Here is a 20,652-nt window from a genome sequence, read left to right as displayed (position 1 = left end):
AACATTTAATAAAGCCAACTTAAGTGTTTTAGAGGTATTATTTGCCCCCTCGTGTTTGGGTGCAGTCTGTGGCACACAAGGTATGTTTACTTTATTTAAAGATCTTTTTGAGTGCAACTCTCTGTGTTTTGACTGGGTCACATTTCTCCTTCTGTCACCTAAAAGTACAGAAATTTTAAGATCTTCTAATAAACAGGGTCCCAGCTTGTCCTGGGAAAAGTCACGACTGTCAGAATTCACACAGCCTGGACCCCTCACACATCACACATCAGACTGCGGAGACAGTACATGGTGGCAGCGTGAAGGGACAGAAGGGGGTGGGGCTGGGCTCCGTCGCTTCGGCTGCTCTAGTAGGGGCGGGGCTCGGCGGGGAACCTTTGGCCGCTTTGGTGGGGGGTTTATGGGGGATAAAAAGGGATTGGGCTGGGGGGTAGATCTAAGCCCAGCATTGACCCGTTCCATCATCTCCTCAGTGAATTTCAGGTGAGGGGAGGAGGAGGGAGAAAGGGAGGGTGAGGAGCACAATGACCTGTCAGGGGTTTGGGGGGCTGGGGAAGGTCCTGGTCCTGGTCCCTGGTCCTGGTCATTAGTGCTGTTGAGAGGGTTTGGGGCAAATAAAGACCTCTCTTCTTGCCTCTGATGTCTCTCCTTTCCAAAGTTCCTCTTGGGTGGGGGCAGATGGAGTTCCTCCTCAAGGTTTCTGCTGGGATTTGTTTGTTCCTCTCTATGAGATAACTCCTTGTTTATCTCAGCCTTGGCCCCGAGCACAGATGGATGACGTAGGAAATAAAATATGTTGGAGGTGAACAGTTTCACCCCTGACATGTTAAAATTAAATCCATTTGCCATGTATGATCAAAAGAGGGAGCGGAGGTGTTTGGCTGCAAGGTCTGAATGTCCAGCCATAATTTCTAAAAACCGGGTAAGAAAAGGCTCGAAAGCCCGACTTACACCATCAAAAGCGGGAGCGGAGGTGTTCAGCTGCAAGAAGGTGTGAATTTTCGACTAAAGTTTGTAAAAATCTGGTAAGACAAGGTGCGAATGCCCAACAATGTATGATCAAAAGCGGGAGCGGAGGTGTTCAGCTGCAAGAAGGTCTGAATGTCCATCAATAATTGCTAGAAAACATGAAAGTAAAAATTTCGAAAATCAAACCGCACATGATCATAAGTGGGAGAGGAGGTGTTCCGCTGCAAGAAGATGTGAATATCCACCCATAATTCCTGAAAAAAGGGGAAAAAAATGGTGCGAATGCCCAACCATACATCATCAAAAGCAGCTGTAGATGTGTTCGGCTACAAGAAGGTGTGAACGTCCAACCAAAGTTTGTAAAAAGCAGTTAAGAAAAGGTTCGAATATCCAACCAAACATAATCAAAAGCGGGAGCAGAACTGTTCGACTGCAAGTAGGTGTGGATGTCAGATCCATCCATCCATCCATCATCTGCCGCTTATCCGGGGGTCGGGTCGCGGGGGCAGCAGCTTGAGCAGAGAAACCCAGACGTCTCTGTCCCCGGCCACTTCCTCCAGCTCTTCCGGGGGGACCCCGAGGCGTTCCCAGGCCAGCCGAGAGACATAGTCTCTCCAGCGTGTCCTGGGTCTTCCCCGGGGTCTCCTCCCAGTGGGACGTGCCCGGAACACCTCCCCAGGGAGGCGCCCAGGGGGCATCCTAACCAGATGCCCGAGCCACCTCATCTGACTCCTCTCAATGCGGAGGAGCAGCGGTTCTACTCCGAGCCCCTCCCGGATGACTGAGCTTCTCACCCTATCTCTAAGGGAGAGCCCAGACACCCTGCGGAGGAAACCCATTTCAGCCGCTTGTATTCGCGATCTTGTTCTTTCGGTCACTACCCACAACTCGTGACCATAGGTGAGGATGGGAACGTAGATTGACCAGTAAGTAGAGAGCTTCGCCTTCTGGCTCAGCTCCCTCTTCACAACGACGGGTCGGTGCAGAGCCCACAACACTGCAGACGCCGCACCGATCCGCCCGTCAATCTCCCGCTCCATTCGTCCCTCACTCGTGAACAAGACCCCGAGATACTTGAACTCCTCCACTTGGGGAAGGATCTCATTCCCGACCCGGAGAGAGCATTCCACCCTTTTCCGGCTGAGAACCATAGTCTCGGATTTGGAGGTGCTGATTCTCATCCCAGCCGCTTCACACTCGGCTGCGAATCGCTCCAGTGAGAGCTGAAGGTCACGGCCTGACGACGCTAACAGAACCACATCATCTGCAAAAAGCAGAGACCCGATTCTGAGGTCGCCAAATCGGACACCCTCAACGCCCTGGCTGCGCCTAGAAATTCTGTCCATAAAAGTTAGGAACAGAATCGGTGACAAAGGGCAGCCCTGACGGAGTCCAACTCTCACCGGAAACGTATCCGACTTACTGCCGGCAATGCGGACCAAACTCTGGCACCGGTCATACAGAGACCGAACGGACCCTATCAAGGGGTCCGGCACTCCATATTCCCGGAGCACCCCCCACAGGACTCCACGAGGGACACGGTCGAACGCTTTCTCCAAGTCCACAAAACACATGTAGACTGGTTGGGCGAACTCCCATGCACCCTCCAGGATCCTGCCGAGGGTATAGAGCTGGTCCACTGTTCCACGGCCAGGACGAAAGCCACACTGCATCTCCTGAATCCGAGGCTCGATTATCCGACGGATCCTCCTCTCCAATACCCCCGAATAGACCTTACCAGGGAGGCTGAGGAGTGTGATACCCCTATAGTTGGAACACACCCTCCGGTCCCCCTTTTTAAAGAGGGGGACCACCACCCCAATCTGCCAGTCCAGAGGCACTGTCCCCGATGTCCACGCGATGCTGCAGAGGCGTGTCAGCCAAGACAGCCCTACAACATCCAGAGCCTTGAGAAACTCAGGACGGACCTCATCCACCCCCGGGGCCTTGCCACCGAGGAGCTTTTTGACCACCTCGGCAACCTCAGCCCCAGAAATGGGAGGCCCCGTCTCCGAGCTCTCCGACTCTGCCTCTTCCGAGCACGTGTTGGTAGGATTGAGGAGTTCCTCGAAGTACTCCCCCCACCGACTCACAACATCCCTAGTTGAGGTCAGCAAAGCCCCGTCCCCACTGTAAACAGTGTTGACTGTGAGCCGCTTCCCCCCCCTGAGACGCCGGATGGTGGACCAGAATCTCTTCGAGGCCGTCCGGAAATCGTTCTCCATGGTCTCACCGAACTCCTCCCAGGCCCGAGTTTTTTTCTCAGCAACCGCCGAAGCCGCAGCCCGTCTGGCCTGTCGGTACCTATCAGCTGCTTCCAGGGTCCCACTGGCCAAAAAGGCCCGATAGGACTCCTTCTTCAGCTTGACGGCTTCCCTCACCACTGGTGTCCACCAGCAGGTTCGAGTGTTGCCGCCACGACAGGCACCGACCACCTTACGGCCACAACTCTGATCAGCTGCCTCGGCAATGGAGTCACGGAACATGGCCCATTCGGACTCAATGTCCCCCACCTCCCCCGGGATATGGTTGAAGCTCTGCCGGAGGTGGGAGTTAAAGCTCCTTCTGACGGGGGATTCTGACAAACGCTCCCAGCAGACCCTCACAATACGTTTGGGCCTGCCAGGTCTGATCGGCATCCTCCCCCACCAGCGGAGCCAACTCACCACCAGGTGGTGATCAGTTGACAGCTCCGCCCCTCTCTTCACCCGAGTGTCCAGGACATACGGCCGCAAGTCCGATGATACAACCACAAAGTCGATCATCGAACTGCGGCCAAGGGTGTCCTGGTGCCAAGTGCACATATGGACACCCTTATGTCTGAACATGGTGTTCGTTATGGACAGTCCATGACCAGCACAGAAGTCCAACAACATAACACCACTCTGGTTCAGATCGGGGGGGCCATTCCTCCCAATCACACCCCTCCAGGTCTCACTGTCATTGCCCACGTGAGCATTGAAGTCCCCCAGCAGAAAGAGGGAGTCTCCGGTAGGAGCATTCTCCAGTGCCTCCCCCAGAGACTCCAAAAAGGGTGGGTACTCTGAACTGCTGTTTGGCGCATAGGCACAAACAACAGTCAGGACTCGTCCCCCCACCCGAAGGCGGAGGGAGGCTACCCTCTCGTTCACTGGGGTAAACCCCAATGTACTGGCACACAGCCGGGGGGCAATAAGTATGCCCACACCTGCTCTGCGCCTCTCACCACGGGCAACTCCAGAGTGGAAGAGAGTCCAACCCCTCTCAAGAGGACTGGTTCCAGAGCCCAAGCCGTGCGTCGAGGTGAGTCCGACTATATCTAGCCGGAACCGCTCAGCCTCGCGCACCAGCTCCGGCTCCTTCCCCAACAGAGAGGTGACATTCCACGTCCCAAGAGCTAGCTTCAGTAGCCGAGGATCAGACCGCCAAGGCCTCTGCCTTCGGCCGCTACCCAGCTCACATCGCACCCGACCCCCTTGGCCCCTCCCACGGGTGGTGAGCCCGTCGGAAGGGGGACCCACGTCATCATTTCGGGCTATGCCCGACCGAGCCCCATGGGCACAGACCCGGCCACCAGGCGCCCGCTGCCGGGCCCCACCCCCGGGCCTGGCTCCGGGGGGAGGCCCCGGTGTCCCATATCCGGGCAAGGGATCACGAGGTCCAAATTTTTTGTTCATCATAAGGGGTCTTTTGAGCTGTTCTTTGTCTGGTCCCTCATCTAGGATCTGCTTGCCTTGGGTGACCCTACCAGGGGCTTAAAGCCCCGAGCAACATAGCTCCCGGACTCATTGGGGCACGCAAACTCCCCCACCACGATAAGGTGACAGCTCAGGAGGGAGGGATGTCAGATCATAATTTGCAAAAAGCTGATGAGAAAGGGTGAGAATGCCCAACTATACACCATCAAATGCGGGAGCGGAGTTGTTCGTCTGTGAGTAGGTGTGAATCTCCGACCATAATTGCTGAAAAATGTGTTAGAAAAGGTAAGAATGCCGGTCCATACATCATCAAAAGCGAGAGAAGTGGTGTTCTGCTGAAAGTAGGTGTGAATGTCCAGCCATAATTACTCACAAACGGGTAAGAAAAGGTAGTATTGCCAGACCATACATGATCAAAACAGGGAGCGGAGGTGGTTCAGCTGCAAGAAGGTGTGAATGTCCGACTAAAGTTCAAATATATTAACAAAAGCGAGAGGAGAAGTCTTCGGATGAGAGTGTTTGAGAATTTCCAACCATAATCTATAAAATGCGGTGAAAAAAAGGTGTTATAGAACACTAAAAGGTGGAGCGGAAGTGTTCGGCTGCAAGAAGGTGTGAATGTCCGACTATATTTGGTGAAAAGCATGTGAAGCAAGGTCTGAATGCCCAACCTTACATCATCAAAAGCGAGATCAGAGGTGTTTGGCTGCAAGATGGCCATAGTTTGCCAAAAGCGGGTAAGGTGCGAATGACCGACTAAATATCAACAAAAGTGGGGGCGGAGGTCTTCGGATGAAAGTGGGTGTGAATATTCCACCATACAAGTATGGTGGAGAGGAAGCTATGAATTGCTGACCATTGTTTGCAAAAAGCGGGTGAGAAAAGGTGCAAATGTCCAACCATACATGATCAAAACAGGGAGCGGACGTGTTTGGCTGCGACAAGGTTTTAATGTCCACCCATAATTAATGAATAGCGGGCAACAAGTAGGTTCCAATGCCCAACCATACATCATCAAAAGCAGGAGTGGATGTGTTCGGCTACAAGAAGGTTTGAATGTCCGAGCATAGTTTGTAAAAAGCGGGTAAGAAAAGCTTCGAATGCCCGAACATACACCATCAAAAGACAGACCGGACGTGTTCCGCTGTAAGTAGGTGTGAATGCCCAACCATAGTTGGTAAAAAGAAGGTAAGAAAAGGTTCAAATATCCGACTGTACACAATCAATAGCGGGAGCGGATGTGTTCGGCTACAAGAAGGTGTGAAAGTCTCACCATGGTTTGTAAAAAGCGGGTAAGAAAAGGTGCGAATGCCCGACAATGTATGATCAAACGAGGGAGCGGAGGTTTTCGGCTACAAGAAGGTCTGAATGTCCGACCAAAGTTTGTAAAAAGCGGGTAAGAAAGGTTTGAATGCCCGACTATACACCATCAAAAGCGGGAGCGGAGGTGTTGCACTGTAAGACGGTGTGAATGTCTGACCATAGTTTGTAAAAAGCAGTAGGTGTGAATGTCAGATCATAATTTGCAAAAAGCTGATGAGAAAGGGTGAGAATGCCCTACTATACACCATCAAATGCGAGAGCGGAGGTGTTTGTCTGTGAGTAGGTGTGAATGTCCCACCCTAGTTGCTGAAAAATGTGTTAGAAAAGGTAAGAATGCCAGCCCATACATCATCAAAAGCGGGAGAGGTGGTGTTCGGCTGCAAGAAGGTGTGAATATCCAGCCATAATTACTCACAAACGGGTAAGAAAAGGTAAGAATACCAAACCATAAATTATCAAAAGCGGCAGCAGAGATGTTCGGCTGGTATTTATAAATGTCTAGATAGATTTGAACAAAAAACAACGTAGTATTTTGCAGTAAAAGAAAGAAAGGTTCAGAAATCCGAGAAAAAGCTTTTCATGAGTTCTGCATGATTTGGGATTTTGCTTATAAAATGCATTCCTTCAATCAAACTATGGTAAAACGGCTTTTACCTTCATATTTATCAATGTCTAGATCGACTTCAACAAAGAACAACATTAGATTTTGCAGTAGAAGAAAGAGAGACACTGAAGGATCAGGAATCCGAGAATAAGCTTATTTTCATACGTTCTGCATGATTTGGGATTTTGCTATAAAATGAATTCCTTCACTCAAACTATGTTAAAACTGCTTTTACCTTCATATTTATCAATGTCTAGATCGACTTCAACAAAGAACAACATTGTATATTGCAGTAGAAGAAAGAGCAACACTGAAGGAACAGGAATCCGAGAATAAGCTTACTTTCATACGTTCTGCATGATTTGGGATTTTATGTATAAAATGAATTCCTTCACTCAAACCAAGTGAAAACTTCTTTGTCCTTCATATTTATCAATGTCTAGATCGACTTCAACAAAGAACAACATTGTATATTGCAGTAGAAGAAAGAGAGACACTGAAGGAACAGGAATCCGAGAATAAGCTTCTTTTCATACGTTCTGCATGATTTGGGATTTTGCTATAAAATGAATTCCTTCACTCAAACTATGTTAAAACTGCTTTTAACTTCATATTTATCAATGTCTAGATCGACTTCAACAAAGAACAACATTGTATATTGCAGTAGAAGAAAGAGCAACACTGAAGGAACAGGAATCCGAGAATAAGCTTATTTTCATACGTTCTGCATGATTTCGGATTTTCCTATAAAATGAATTGCTTTGCTCAAACCAAGTTAAAATTGCTTTGTCTTCATATTTATCAATGTCAAAGCAGTTTTAACATAGTTTGAGTGAAGGAATTCATTTTAAAACAAAATCTCAAAACATGCACAACACATGAAAAGCTTATTCTCGGATTCCTGATCCTTCAGTGTTGCTATTTGTTATATTGCAAAGTACAACGTGTTTTCTTTGTTTTGTTTAAATCTATCTCGACATTGATAAATATGGAAGGACAAAGCAGGTTTAACTTGGTTTGAGCAAAGCAATTCATTTTGTAGCAAAATCCGAAATCGTGAAGAACTCATGAAAGCAAGCTTATACTCGGATTCCTGAAACTTTTAGATCTTAGATTTGCTCTTTCTTTTACTGCAAAGTACGTTGGGGTTTTTTTTTTGTTTAAATCTTTCTAGACAAGGTAAATATGAAGGACAAATCAGTTTTAACATAGTTTGAGTGAAGGAATGCATTTTATAAGCAAAATCCCAAATCATGCAAAACTAACGAAAAGCTTTTTCTCGCTTTTCACTGCTTTTTACAAACTGGTCGGACGTTCACACCTTCTTGCAGCCGAACAATTCCGCTTCCACTTTTGATGGTGTATATTCGGGCATTCAAACCTTTTCTTACCCGCTTTTTACAAACCATGGTCGGACTTTCACACCTTCTTGCAGCCGAACACCACCTCTCCCGCTTTTGATGATGTATGGTCCAGCATTCTTACCTTTTCTAACACATTTTTCAGCAATTATGGTCGGACATTCACACCTACTCACAGCCAAACACTTCCGCTCCCGCATTTGATGGTGTTTAGTCAGGCATTCTCACCCTTTCTCATCAACTTTTTGCATATGATCTGATATTCACACCTACTTGCAGTCGAACACCTCTGCTTCCGCTTTTGATGGTACATATTTGGGCATTCGAACCTTTTGTTACCCGCTTTTTACATACCATGGGTGGACTTTCACACCTTCTTGTAGCCGAACAACTCTGCTCCCGCTATTGATTGTGTACAGTCGGGTATTTTAACCTTTTCTTACCCGCTTTTTACCAACTATGGTCGGACATTCACACCTTCTTACAGCGGAACACGTCCGCTCCCTCTTTTGATGGTGTATGTTCGGGCATTCGAACCTTTTCTTACCTGCTTTTTACAAACCATGGTCGGACTTTCACACCTTCTTGTAGCCGAACACCTCCGCTCCCTCTTTTGATCATACATTGTTGGGCATTTGCACCTTGTCTTACCCGCTTTTTACAAACTATAGTCAGACATTCACACGTTGCAGCTGAACCACCTCCGCTCCCTGTTTTGATCATGTATTGTCTGGCAATACTAGCTTTTCTTACCCGTTTGTGAGTAATTATGGCTGGACATTCACACCTACTTGCAGTCGAACAGCTCTGCTCCCGCTTTTGATTTTGTTTGGTTGGATATTCGACGCTTTTCTTAACTGCTTTTTACAAACTTTGGTCGGACGTTCAAACCTTCTTGCAACCGAACACCTCCGCTTCCGCTTTTGATGGTATATATTCGGGAATTCGAACCTTTTCTTACCCGCTTTTTACAAACCATGGTCGGACTTTCACACCTTCTTGTAGCCGAACAACTCCACTCACGCTATTGATTGTGTACAGTCGGGTAGTTTAACCTTTTCTTACCCGCTTTTTACCAACTATGGTTGGACATTCACACCGTCTTACAGCGGAACACCTCCGCTTCCGCTTTTGATGGTGTATAGTCGGGCATTCGAACCTTTTCTTACCCGCTTTTTACAAACTATGGTCGGACATTCAATCCTTCTTGTAGCCGAAAAGCTCCGCTCCCTCTTTTGATCATACATTGTCGGGCATTTGCAACTTTTCTTACCCGCTTTTTACAAACCATGGTCGGACTGTCACACCTTCTTGTAGCTGAACACATCCGCTCCCACTATTGATTGTGTACAGTCAGGTTTTTTAACGTTTTCTTACCCGCTTCTTACTAACTCTGGTCGGACATTCACACCTTCTTAAAGCGGAACACGTCCGCTCCCTCTTTTGATGGTGTATGTTTGGGCATTCGAACCTTTTCTCAACCGCTTTTTGCAAACTATGGTCAGCAATTCACAGCTTCCTCTCCACCATACTTGTATGGTGGAAGATTCACACCCACTTGCATCCGAAGACCTCCGCCCCCACTTTTGTTGATATTTAGTCGGTCATTCGCACCTTACCCGCTTTTGGCAAACTATGGCCTTCTTGCAGCCAAACACCTCTGATCTCGCTTTTGATGATGTAAGGTTGGGCATTCAGACCTTGCTTCCCCTGCTTTTCACCAAATATAGTCGGACATTCACACCTTCTTGCAGCCGAACACTTCCGCTCCACCTTTTAGTGTTCTATAACACCTTTTTTTCACCGCATTTTATAGATTATGGTTGGAAATTCTCAACCATTGTCATCCGAAGACCTCTCCTCCCGCTTTTGTTAATATATTTGAACTTTAGTCGGACATTCACACCTTCTTGCAGCTGAACCACCTCCGCTCCCTGTTTTGATCATGTATGGTCTGGCAATACTACCTTTTCTTACCCGTTTGTGAGTAATTATGGCTGGACATTCACACCTACTTTCAGCAGAACACCACCTCTCTCGCTTTTGATGATGTATGGACCGGCATTCTTACCTTTTCTAACACATTTTTCAGCAATTATGGTCGGACATTCCCACCTACTCAGAGCCGAACACCTCAGTTCCCGCATTTGATGGTGTATAGTCGGGCATTCTCACTCTTTCTCATCAGCTTTTTGCAAATTATGATCTGATATTCACAGCTGCTTTTGATAATGTATGGTTGGGCATTCGCACCTTTTTTTACCCATTTTTCAGGAATTATGGGTGGACATTCACACCGTCTTGCAGCTGAAAACATCCTCTCCCGCTTATGATCATGTGCGGTTTGATATTCGAAAATTTTCTTTCATGTTTTAAAGAAATTATTGATGGACATTCAGACCTTCTTGCAGCTGAACCCCTCTGCTCGCGCTTTTGATGGTGTATAGTAGGGCTTTCGAGCCTTTTCTTCCCGGTTTTTACAAATTATGGTTGGACATTCAGACCTTCTTGCAACCTAACACCTCCGCTCCCTCTTTTGATCATACATTGTCTGGCATTCGCACCTTGTCTTACGCGCTTTTTACAAACTTTAGTCGGACATTCAGACCTTCTTGCAGCTGAACCACCTCCGCTCCCTGTTTTGATCATGTATGGTCTGGCAATACTACCTTTTCTTACCCGTTTGTGAGTAATTTTGGCTGGACATTCACACCTACTCAAAGCCGAACAACTCCGCTACCGCATTTGATGGTGTATAGTCGGGCATTCTCACCCTTTCTCATCAGCTTTTTGCAAATTATGATCTGACATTCACACCTACTTGCAGTCGAACAGCTCTGCTCCCGCTTTTGATTATGTTTGGTTGGATATTCGAACCTTTTCTTAACTGCTTTTTACAAACTTTGTTCGGAGGTACACGTCTTCTTGAAGCCGAACACCTCCGCTTCCGCTTTTGATGGTGTATAGTCGGGCTTTCGAGCCTTTTCTTACCTGGTTTTTAGAAATTATGGTTGGACATTCAGACCTTGCAGCCGAACACCTCCGCTCCCTCTTTTGATCATACATTGTCGGTTATTCGCACCTTGTCTTACCCGCTTTTTGCAAACTATAGTCAGACATTCACACGTTGCAGCTGAACCACCTCTGCTCCCTGTTTTGATTATGTATGGTCTGGCAATACTACCTTTTCTTACCCGGTTGTGAGTAATTATGGCTGGACATTCACACCTACTTGCAGTCGAACAGCTCTGCTCCCGCTTTTGATTTTGTTTGGTTGGATATTCGAACCTTTTCTTAACTGCTTTTTACAAACTTTGGTCGGACGTTCACACCTTCTTGCAGCCGAACACCTCCGCTTCCGCTTTTGATAGTATATATTCGGGCATTCGAACCTTTTGTTACCCGCTTTTTACAAACCATGGGTGGACTTTCACACCTTCTTGTACCCGAACAACCCTGCTCCCGCTATTGGTGGTGTACAGTCGGGTATTTTAACCTTTTCTTACCCGCTTTTTACAAACTATGGTCGGACATTCACACCTTCTTACAGCGGAACACGTCTGCTCCACCTTTTAGTGTTCTATCACACCTTTTTTTCACCGCATTTTATGGATTATGGTTGGAAATTCTCAACCACTCTCATCCGAAGACCTCTCCTCCCGCTTTTGTGAATATATTTGAACTTTAGTCGGACATTCACACCTTCTTGCAGCTGAACCACCTCCGCTCCCTGTTTTGATCATGTATGATCTGGCAATACTACATTTTCTTACCTGTTTGTGAGTAATTATGGCTGGACATTCACACCTACTTTCAGCAGAACACCACCTCTCTCGCTTTTGATGATGTATGGACCGGCATTCTTACCTTTTCTAACACATTTTTCAGCAATTATGGTCGGAGATTCACACCTACTAACAGACGAACAACTCCGCTCCCGCATTTGATGGTGTATAGTTGTTGTTTTGCAAATTATGATCTGACATTCACACTTACTTGCAGTCGAACAGTTCTGCTCCCGCTTTTGATTATGTTTGGTTGGATATTCGAAACTTTTCTTAACTGCTTTTTACAAACTTTGGTTGGACGTTCAAACCCTCTTGTAGCCGAACACATCCACAGCTGCTTTTGATGATGTATGGTTGGGTATTCGCACCTTTTTTTTACCCATTTTTCAGTAATTATGGGTGGACATTCACACCTTCTTGCAGCTGAACACCTCCTCTCCCACTTATGATCATGTGCGGTTTGATTTTCAAAATTTTTACTTTAATTTTTTCTAGCAATTATTGATGGACATTCAGACCTTCTTGCAGCTGAACAACTCCGCTCCCTCTTTTGATCATAAATTGTCGGGCATTCGAACCTTTTCTTACCCGCTTTTTACAAAACTTGGTCGGACTTTCACACCTTTTAGTAGCCGAACAACTCCGCTCCCGCTATTGATTGTGTACAGTCGGGTATTTTAACCTTTTCTTACCCGCTTTTTACCAACTATGGTCGGACATTCATAACTTCTTACAACGGAACACCTCCGCTCCTTATTTTGATGATGTATGGTTGGGCATTCAAACCTACTTGTTGCCCGCTTTTCATTAATTATGGGTGGACATTCACACCTTGTCGCAGCCAAACACCTCCGCTCCCTGTTTTGATGGTGTATAATGGTGGACATTCGCACCTTTTCTCACCCGCTTTTTACTATGGTCGGCCATTCACAGCTTCCTCTCCACCATACTTGTATGGTGGGATATTCACACCCACTTGCATCCGAAGACCTCCGCCCCCACTTTTGTTGATATTTAGTCGGTCATTCGCACCTTACCCGCTTTTGGCAAACTATGGCCTTCTTGCAGCCAAACACCTGATCTCGCTTTTGATGATGTAAGGTTGGGCATTCAGACCTTGCTTCACCTACTTTTCACCAAATATAGTTGGACATTCACACCTTCTTGCAGCCGAACACTTCCGCTCCACTTTTGAGTGTTCTATGTAGCATTCACACCTTTTTCTTCACCGCATTTTATAGATTATGGTTGGAAATTCTCACCCACTCTCATCCGAAGACCTCTCCTCCCGCTTTTGTTAATGTATAGTCGGGCATGAGAACCTTTTCTTACCCGCTTTTTACAAATTATGGTTGGACATTCACACCTACTTGCAGCCGAATACTGATACTGATCCTCCCGTAATAAAATGGTCGGATCTTATCAAACACACTTTGTTTCTTGTGACAATCAAGTCAGCGAAACAGCGTATACACGTCAAGACACTGAATCAAGTTTGCCACAAGAACTCATAAGTTTGGCAGTATTGCTCTGCCGTCAGCAATCATACACCCATTTTATTTTCGTGAGACATGTGCAGGCACCTGTTCATCTACTGTTCTATCACTATGAATTAGTTTATCTATTATCAATAAGGATACTTCTACAACTACTATCAAAGTATGTCCGGACTTCTTATGTTGTCAGTTGCTATATATGAATAAGTGGGTAGCTACTGACAAGCATTAAGCATGTCACACAGCCCAAACATATAACATTTCAGGACACACCACACAGTTAACAACCACAGTGAAGCGTGTCAAAGCCCAAACATGTAACATTCAACGGGACACTTACACAACACATTCAAATCAAACAGTCAGACAACATACAAGAACATATACCCCAGCCGGCATTGCTCCCTGCCTATTTTCCTACAGCTCACTATGGGTGCGCACACCTTTATTCACAAACTCTTCAACTTATACTCTTTTACCGAAGCTGCTACAGCTCGATTGGCCGAATACCCTTAGATCCTATTTCGGTGAATTTGACATCTGCCTTACATGTAACAGATTAGCGATTTAGTTTGAGTGAAGGAATTCATTTTATAGCAAAATCCCAAATCGTGAAGAACTCATGAAAGTAAGCTTATTCTCGGATTCATGAAACTTTAGATTTGCTCTGTCTTTTACTGCAAAGTACAACGTTGTTTTTTTTGTTTAAATCTTTCTAGACATGGTAAATATGAAGGACAAAGCAGTTTTAACATAGTTTGAGTGAAGGAATTCATTTTATAGATAAAATCCCAAGAGTCTGCTGAGAAACAAGAATGAATGCGAAGTAGACTTTAACACGGCTCTAGGAGCGAGCCGAGTGTGGGCTAACCGGGAGAATTGCTTGAAAGAAACGCGACACCGAATGAGCGGTCAGAACAAAGCCTCAATACGGTTTTCCCGTGGTGTTTTTGTTGCTGCCTTGTCTTTTGCACAGAGTAAAAGACAAGGCAGCCATCGAATAGGGCCCGATTGTTCCTACTTGGTCAGCCGAGGAGCAAGGGGGGGAGCAAGCGTCTCAACCAAGCAAAGCTCACCATGGGGAAGGTGGCTATGCCAACTAGCCTGATGCCCTGCTCCCGCAGTGATGGATAATCGTACTCTGGTTTCTCTTCATAACGTACAAGTCTTTCGCCTTTTACTAAAGACTTCCGTGGAAAGCAGCACTAATGAGTTGTTTCTATTTTTGGCAGGCTTTACCTTTGCGGGTGAAGCCCTTTCCGTCTGTGCAAAAGAAATCTTGTTACTGTGCAGAGTGACTTCTCTGAGTAGAGTCGCCTTACTTGTTGCAACTGTGCCGATGTTGCTTGGATGGTGCTTGCTGGAGCGTGCGGGAGTGCAAAGTTATACCATTTAAAAGGGCTGAAGAGTGCTCAGTGCAGCGGGTGGGCGGAGGTGCAAAGTGACACTCTGGCCACCTATGGCCATAAAAAGAACACCGTTACAAGTGCGCATTGTGCCAGGAAGGGCCCTTGGACGTGAACCAGTGGACAGATATCACTTCTCGGCCTTTTGGCTAAGATCAAGTGTAGTACCTGTTCTTATCAGTTTAATATCTGATATGGCCTTTGTACGAGGACTACATATTAAATTGATTTTTAGCAATAGGAGTTGAAAAAGGAGCTTGCTCCGTTCACTCCAAGCATCGACCCGGTACTGCAGTGCCGCTGGGAACGGTGCGCTCTTCTCTGCTCTTGTGAAAAAGCAAACAGTGGTGCAGGATGGAAGTTTCAGGGAGCCCAAGATGAAACTTTCTTTTAGTCTGCTGAGAAAAGAGAGTGAATGCGAAGTAGACTTTAACACAGCTCTGGGGGCGAGCCGAGTGCGGGCTAACCGGGAGAATTGCTTGAAAGAAACGCGACACTGAATGAGCGGTCAGAACAAAGCCTCAATACGGTGTTCCCGTGGTGTTTGTGGCTGCCTTGTCTTTTGCACAGAGTAAAAGACAAGGCAGCCATCGAATAGGGCCCGATTTTTCCTACTTGGTCAGCCGAGGAGCAAGGAGGGGGAGCAAGCGTCTCAACCAAGCAAAGCTCACCATGGGGAAGGTGGCTATGCCAACTAGCCTGATGCCCTGCTCCCGCAGTGACAGATAATCGTACTCTGGTTTCTCTTCATAATGTACAAGTCTTTCGCCTTTTACTAAAGACTTCCGTGGAGAGCAGCACTAATGAGTTGTTGCTATTTTTGGCAGGCTTTACCTTTGCGGGTGAAGCCCTTTCTGTCTGTGCAAAAGAAATCTTGTTACTGTGCAGAGTGACTTCTCTGAGTAGAGTTGCCTTACTTGTTGCGACTGTGCCGATGTTTGAAGCTGGAGTGCAAAGTTGTTGCTTGAATGGTGCTCGCTGGAGCGTGCGGGAGTGCAAAGTTATACCATTTAAAAGGGCTGAAGAGTGCTCAGTGCAGCGGGTGGGCGGAGATGCAAAGTGACACTCTGGCCACCTCGAAAACCGAGGTTACATCCAGTACCAGGGGCAGCCCAAGCTCTGCCGCAAGTGTGGTGAGCATGGGCACCTGGTTGAGGCTTGTACCAAGGTGATATGTGGGAAGTGCAGAGAAATTGGGGACACTTTTGGAGAGTGTCCAAATGGCAGGAAATGTAATCTCTGTGGAGAATTAAATCACCTCTTCTGAGGTGGCAGTTGGTGAACAAAGTGAAGAGGTTGACCCAATAAATTCAAACTTCCCGCTAAAAGCTTGGATTGGAAGTGAGGAGCAAAAAGGAGAGGGGCCTGTAGAGGCCTCACCACTCAGTGCTGAAGTCTGTGAGAATTCACAGGCAGAGGGTGGAGCTAAGCTAAATGAGGAGGAAGAGCAGACAGGTGAGTCTAGTGAAGGTACTCACCTCCCCGAAGGTCAACAGCCGAGGAGGACGGCATCTGAGTTGTCCTCTGATTCCCTTTAGCTCTGCAATCAACCCCCAGGGACTCAAAGTTAAATGCAACATTGCATCAGAGGCCAACACGAGAGTCCGAAAAGGAGAGCTAGTTTCCCAAGAAATAACCTGAGTGTGTAATTTGTTTTGATAACTTAGAAAAACGAAAATGACATACCTACTTTCCTTTATCCTTTTAATGGTTCTCACCTTCTCAACACTAAATGTGAGAAGTGTGAAATCAAAGACAAGAGCCCAGAGTATTATATCCTTCTTAGACTCCATAAAATCAGATGTGTTTTTAATACAAGAATGTGGACTACCTTTTTTGAAAAACCATAGACAATGGGAGGAAATGTGGCCCAATTTATCGATATGGAGTGGCTCAAATCAAATTAAAAATGATGGTGTGGCCATTCTAATTAAAAATCCGCATGTTCTGGTGCGAGACGGACGGGCACTTTTAGCACACTTGAATTTTATGGGGCAAGACTTTAACCTCTTAAATATTTATGGTTTCAATGGAAAAAATGACAGGTATGACCTTTTAGAAGATTACTCACAAACGGGTAAGAAATGGTAGTATTGCCAGACTATACATGATCAAAACAGGGAGCGGAGGTGGTTCAGCTGCAAGGTGTGAATTTCTGACTAAAGTTTGTAAAAAGCGCGTAAGACAAGGTGCGAATGCCCAACAATGTATGATCAAAAGAGGGAGCGGAGGTTTTCAGCTGCAAGGTCTGAATGTCCAACCATAATTTGTAAAAACCGGGGAAGAAAAGGCTCGAAAGCCCGACTATACACCATCAAAAGCGGGAGCGGAGGTGTTCAGCTGCAAGAAGGTGTGAATGTCCGACCATAGTTGGTAAAAAGCGGGTAAGAAATGGTTAAAATGCCCGACTGTACACCATCAAAAGCGGAAGCGGAGGTGTTCGGCTTCAAGAAGACGTGAACCTCCGAACAAAGTTTGTAAAAAGCAGTTAAGAAAAGGTTCGAATATCCAACCAAACATAATCAAAAGCGGGAGCAGAGCTTTTCGACTGCAAGTAGGTGTGAATGTCAGATCATGATTTGCAAAAAGCTGATGAGAAAGGGTGAGAATGCCCGACTATACACCATCAAATGCGGGAGCGGAGTTGTTTGTCTGTGAGTAGGTGTGAATCTGCGACCATAATTGCTGAAAAATGTGTTAGAAAAGGTAAGAATGCCGGTCCATACATCATCAAAAGCGAGAGAGGTGGTGTTCTGCTGAAAGTAGGTGTGAATGTCCAGCCATAATTACTCACAAACGGGTAAGAAAAGGTAGTATTGCCAGACCATACATGATCAAAACAGGGAGCGGAGGTGGTTCAGCTGCAACGTGTGAATGTCTGACTATAGTTTGTAAAAAGCGGGTAAGACAAGGTGCGAATGCCCGACAATGTATAATCAAAAGAGGGAGCGGAGGTGTTCGGCTGCAAGGTCTGAATGTCCAACCATAATTTCTAAAAACCGGGTAAGAAAAGGCTCAAAAGCCCGACTTTACACCATCAAAAGCGGGAGCGGAGGTGTTCAGCTGCAAGAAGGTGTGAATGTTCGACTAAAGTTTGTAAAAATCTGGTAAGACAAGGTATGAATGTCCGACAATGTATGATCAAAAGCGGGAGCGGAGATGTTCAGCTGCAAGAAGGTCTGAATGTCCATCAATAATTGCTAGAAAAAATTAAAGTAAAAATTTCGAAAATCAAACCGCACATGATCATAAGTGGGAGAGGAGGTGTTCAGCTGCAAGAAGGTGTGAATGTCCACCCATAATTCCTTAAAAATGGGTAAAAAAAAAGGTGCGAATACCCAACCATACATCATCAAAAGCAGGTGTTAATGTCAGATCATAATTTGCAAAAAGCTGATGAGAAAGGGTGAGAATGCCCGACTATACACCATCAAATGCGGGAGCGGAGTTGTTTGTCTGTGAGTAGGTGTGAATCTCCGACCATAATTGCTGAAAAATGTGTTAGAAAAGGTAAGAATGCCGGTCCATACATCATCAAAAGCGAGAGAGGTGGTGTTCTGCTGAAAGTAGGTGTGAATGTCCAGCCATAATTACTCACAAACGGGTAAGAAAAAGTAGTATTGCCAGACCATACATGATCAAAACAGGGAGCGGAGGTGGTTCAGCTGCAAGAAGGTGTGAATGTCCGACTAAAGTTCAAATATATTAACAAAAGCGGGAGGAGAGGTCTTCGGATGAGAGTGGTTGAGAATTTCCAACCATAATCTATAAAATGCGGTGAAAAAAAGGTGTGATAGAACACTAAAAGGTGGAGCGGAAGTGTTCGGCTGCAAGAAGGTGTGAATGTCCGACTATATTTGGTGAAAAGCAGGGGAAGCAAGGTCTGAATGCCCAACCTTACATCATCAAAAGCGAGATCAGAGGTGTTTGGCTGCAAGAAGGCCATAGTTTGCCAAAAGCGGGTAAGGTGCGAATGACCGACTAAATATCAACAAAGGTGGGGGCGGAGGTCTTCGGATGCAAGTGGGTGTGAATATCCCACCATACAAGTATGGTGGAGAGGAAGCTGTGAATTGCTGACCATAGTTTGCAAAAAGCGGGTGAGAAAAGGTGCGAATGTCCAACCATACACCATCAAAACAGGGAGCGGAGGTGTTTGGCTGCGACAAGGTGTGAATGTCCACCCATAATTAATGAAAAGCGGGCAAGAAGTGGGTTCGAATGCCCAACCACACATCATCAAAAGCAGGAGTGGATGTGTTCGGCTATAAGAAGGTTTGAATGTCCGAGCATAGTTTGTAAAAAGCGGGTAAGAAAAGGTTCGAATGCCCGAACATACACCATCAAAAGAGGGAGCGGAGGTGTTCCGCTGTAAGAAGGTGTGAATGTCCGACCAGAGTTGGTAAAAAGCGGGTAAGAAAAGGTTAAAAAAACCCGACTGTACACAATCAATAGCGGGAGCAGATGTGTTCGGCTACAAGAAGGTGTGACAGTCCGACCATGGTTTGTAAAAAGCGGGTAAGAAAAGGTGCAAATGCCCGACAATGTATGATCAAAAGAGGGAGCGGAGCTTTTCGGCTACAAGAAGGTTTGAATGTCCGACCATAGTTTGTAAAAAGCGGGTAAGAAAAGGTTCGAATGCCCGACTATACACCATCAAAAGCGGAAGCGGAGGTGTTCCGCTGTAGACGGTGTGAATGTCCGACCATAGTTGGTAAAAAGCGGGTAAGAAAAGGTTAAACTACACGACTGTACACAATCAATAGCGGGAGTGGAGTTGTTCGGCTACAAGAAGGTGTGAAAGTCCGACCATGGTTTGTAAAAAACGGGTAAGATAATGTTCGAATTCCCGAATATATACCATCAAAAGCGGAAGCGGAGGTGTTCGGTTGCAAGAAGGTGTGAACGTCCGACCAAAGTTTGTAAAAAGCAGTTAAGAAAAGGTTCGAATATCCAACCAAACAAAATCAAAAGCAGGAGCAGAGCTGTTCGACTGCAAGTAGGTGTGAATGTCCAGCCATAATTACTCACAAACGGGTAAGAAAAGGTAGTATTGCCACTCCATACATGATCAAAACAGGGAGCGGAGGTGGTTCAGCTGCAACGTGTGAATGTCTGACTATAGTTTGTAAAAAGCGGGTAAGACAAGGTGCGAATGCCCGACAATGTATGATCAAAAGTGGGAGCGGAGGTGTTCGGCTGCAAGGTCTGAATATCCAACCATAATTTCTAAAAACCGGGTAAGAAAAGGCTCGAAAGCCCGACTTTACACCATCAAAAGCGGGAGCGGAGGTGTTCAGCTGCAAGAAGGTGTGAATGTTCGACTAAAGTTTGTAAAAATCTGGTAAGACAAGGTATGAATGTCCGACAATGTATGATCAAAAGCGGGAGCGGAGGTGTTCATCTGCAAGCAGGTCTGAATGTCCATCAATAATTGCTAGAAAACATGAAAGTAAAAATTTCTAAAATCAAACCACACATGATCATAAGTGGGAGAGGAGGTGTTCAGCTGCAAGAAGGTGTGAATATCCACCCATAATTCCTGAAAAATGGGTAAAAAAAAGGTGCGAATGCCCAACCATACATCATCAAAAGCAGCTGTGGATGTGTTCGGCTACAAGAAGGTGTGAACGTCCAACCAAAGTTTGTAAAAAGCAGTTAAGAAAAGGTTCGAATATCCAACCAAACATAATCAAAAGCGGGAGCAGAACTCTTCGACTGCAAGTAGGTGTGGATGTCAGATCATGATTTGCAAAAAGCTGATGAGAAAGGGTGAGAATGCCCGACTATACACCATCAAATGCGGGAGCGGAGTTGTTTGTCTGTGAGTAGGTGTGAATCTGCGACCATAATTGCTGAAAAATGTGTTAGAAAAGGTAAGAATGCCGGTCCATACATCATCAAAAGCGAGAGAGGTGGTGTTCTGCTGAAAGTAGGTGTGAATGTCCAGCCATAATTACTCACAATCGGGTAAGAAAAGGTAGTATTGCCAGACCATACATGATCAAAACAGGGAGCGGAGGTGGTT

At 46.1% G+C, this 20,652-nt stretch overlaps 3 non-coding genes across 3 annotated transcripts; all 3 read left to right on the top strand.

Annotated features, from left to right (window-relative positions):
* The first annotated feature begins 14,354 nt into the window (after positions 1 to 14,354).
* LOC140308190 (U5 spliceosomal RNA) lies at positions 14,355 to 14,468 on the top strand. Its single transcript, XR_011916158.1, has one exon. It is a non-coding gene; the product is annotated as a U5 spliceosomal RNA (small nuclear RNA).
* A 285-nt stretch (positions 14,469 to 14,753) lies between these two features.
* On the top strand, positions 14,754 to 14,944 carry LOC140307849 (U2 spliceosomal RNA). The gene has a single exon (XR_011915877.1). It is a non-coding gene; the product is annotated as a U2 spliceosomal RNA (small nuclear RNA).
* Positions 14,945 to 15,355: 411 nt separating this feature from the next.
* Positions 15,356 to 15,469, top strand: LOC140308312 (U5 spliceosomal RNA). Its single transcript, XR_011916270.1, has one exon. It is a non-coding gene; the product is annotated as a U5 spliceosomal RNA (small nuclear RNA).
* Positions 15,470 to 20,652: the final 5,183 nt, after the last annotated feature.

The sequence above is a fragment of the Leuresthes tenuis genome, unplaced genomic scaffold, assembly GCF_036924035.1.
Source record: "Leuresthes tenuis unplaced genomic scaffold, fLeuTen1.0.hap1 SCAF_5, whole genome shotgun sequence".
Lineage (NCBI taxonomy): Eukaryota > Metazoa > Chordata > Actinopteri > Atheriniformes > Atherinopsidae > Leuresthes > Leuresthes tenuis.
Note: the sequence above shows the minus strand (reverse complement) of the source record. Positions and strands in the feature narration are given on the sequence as shown.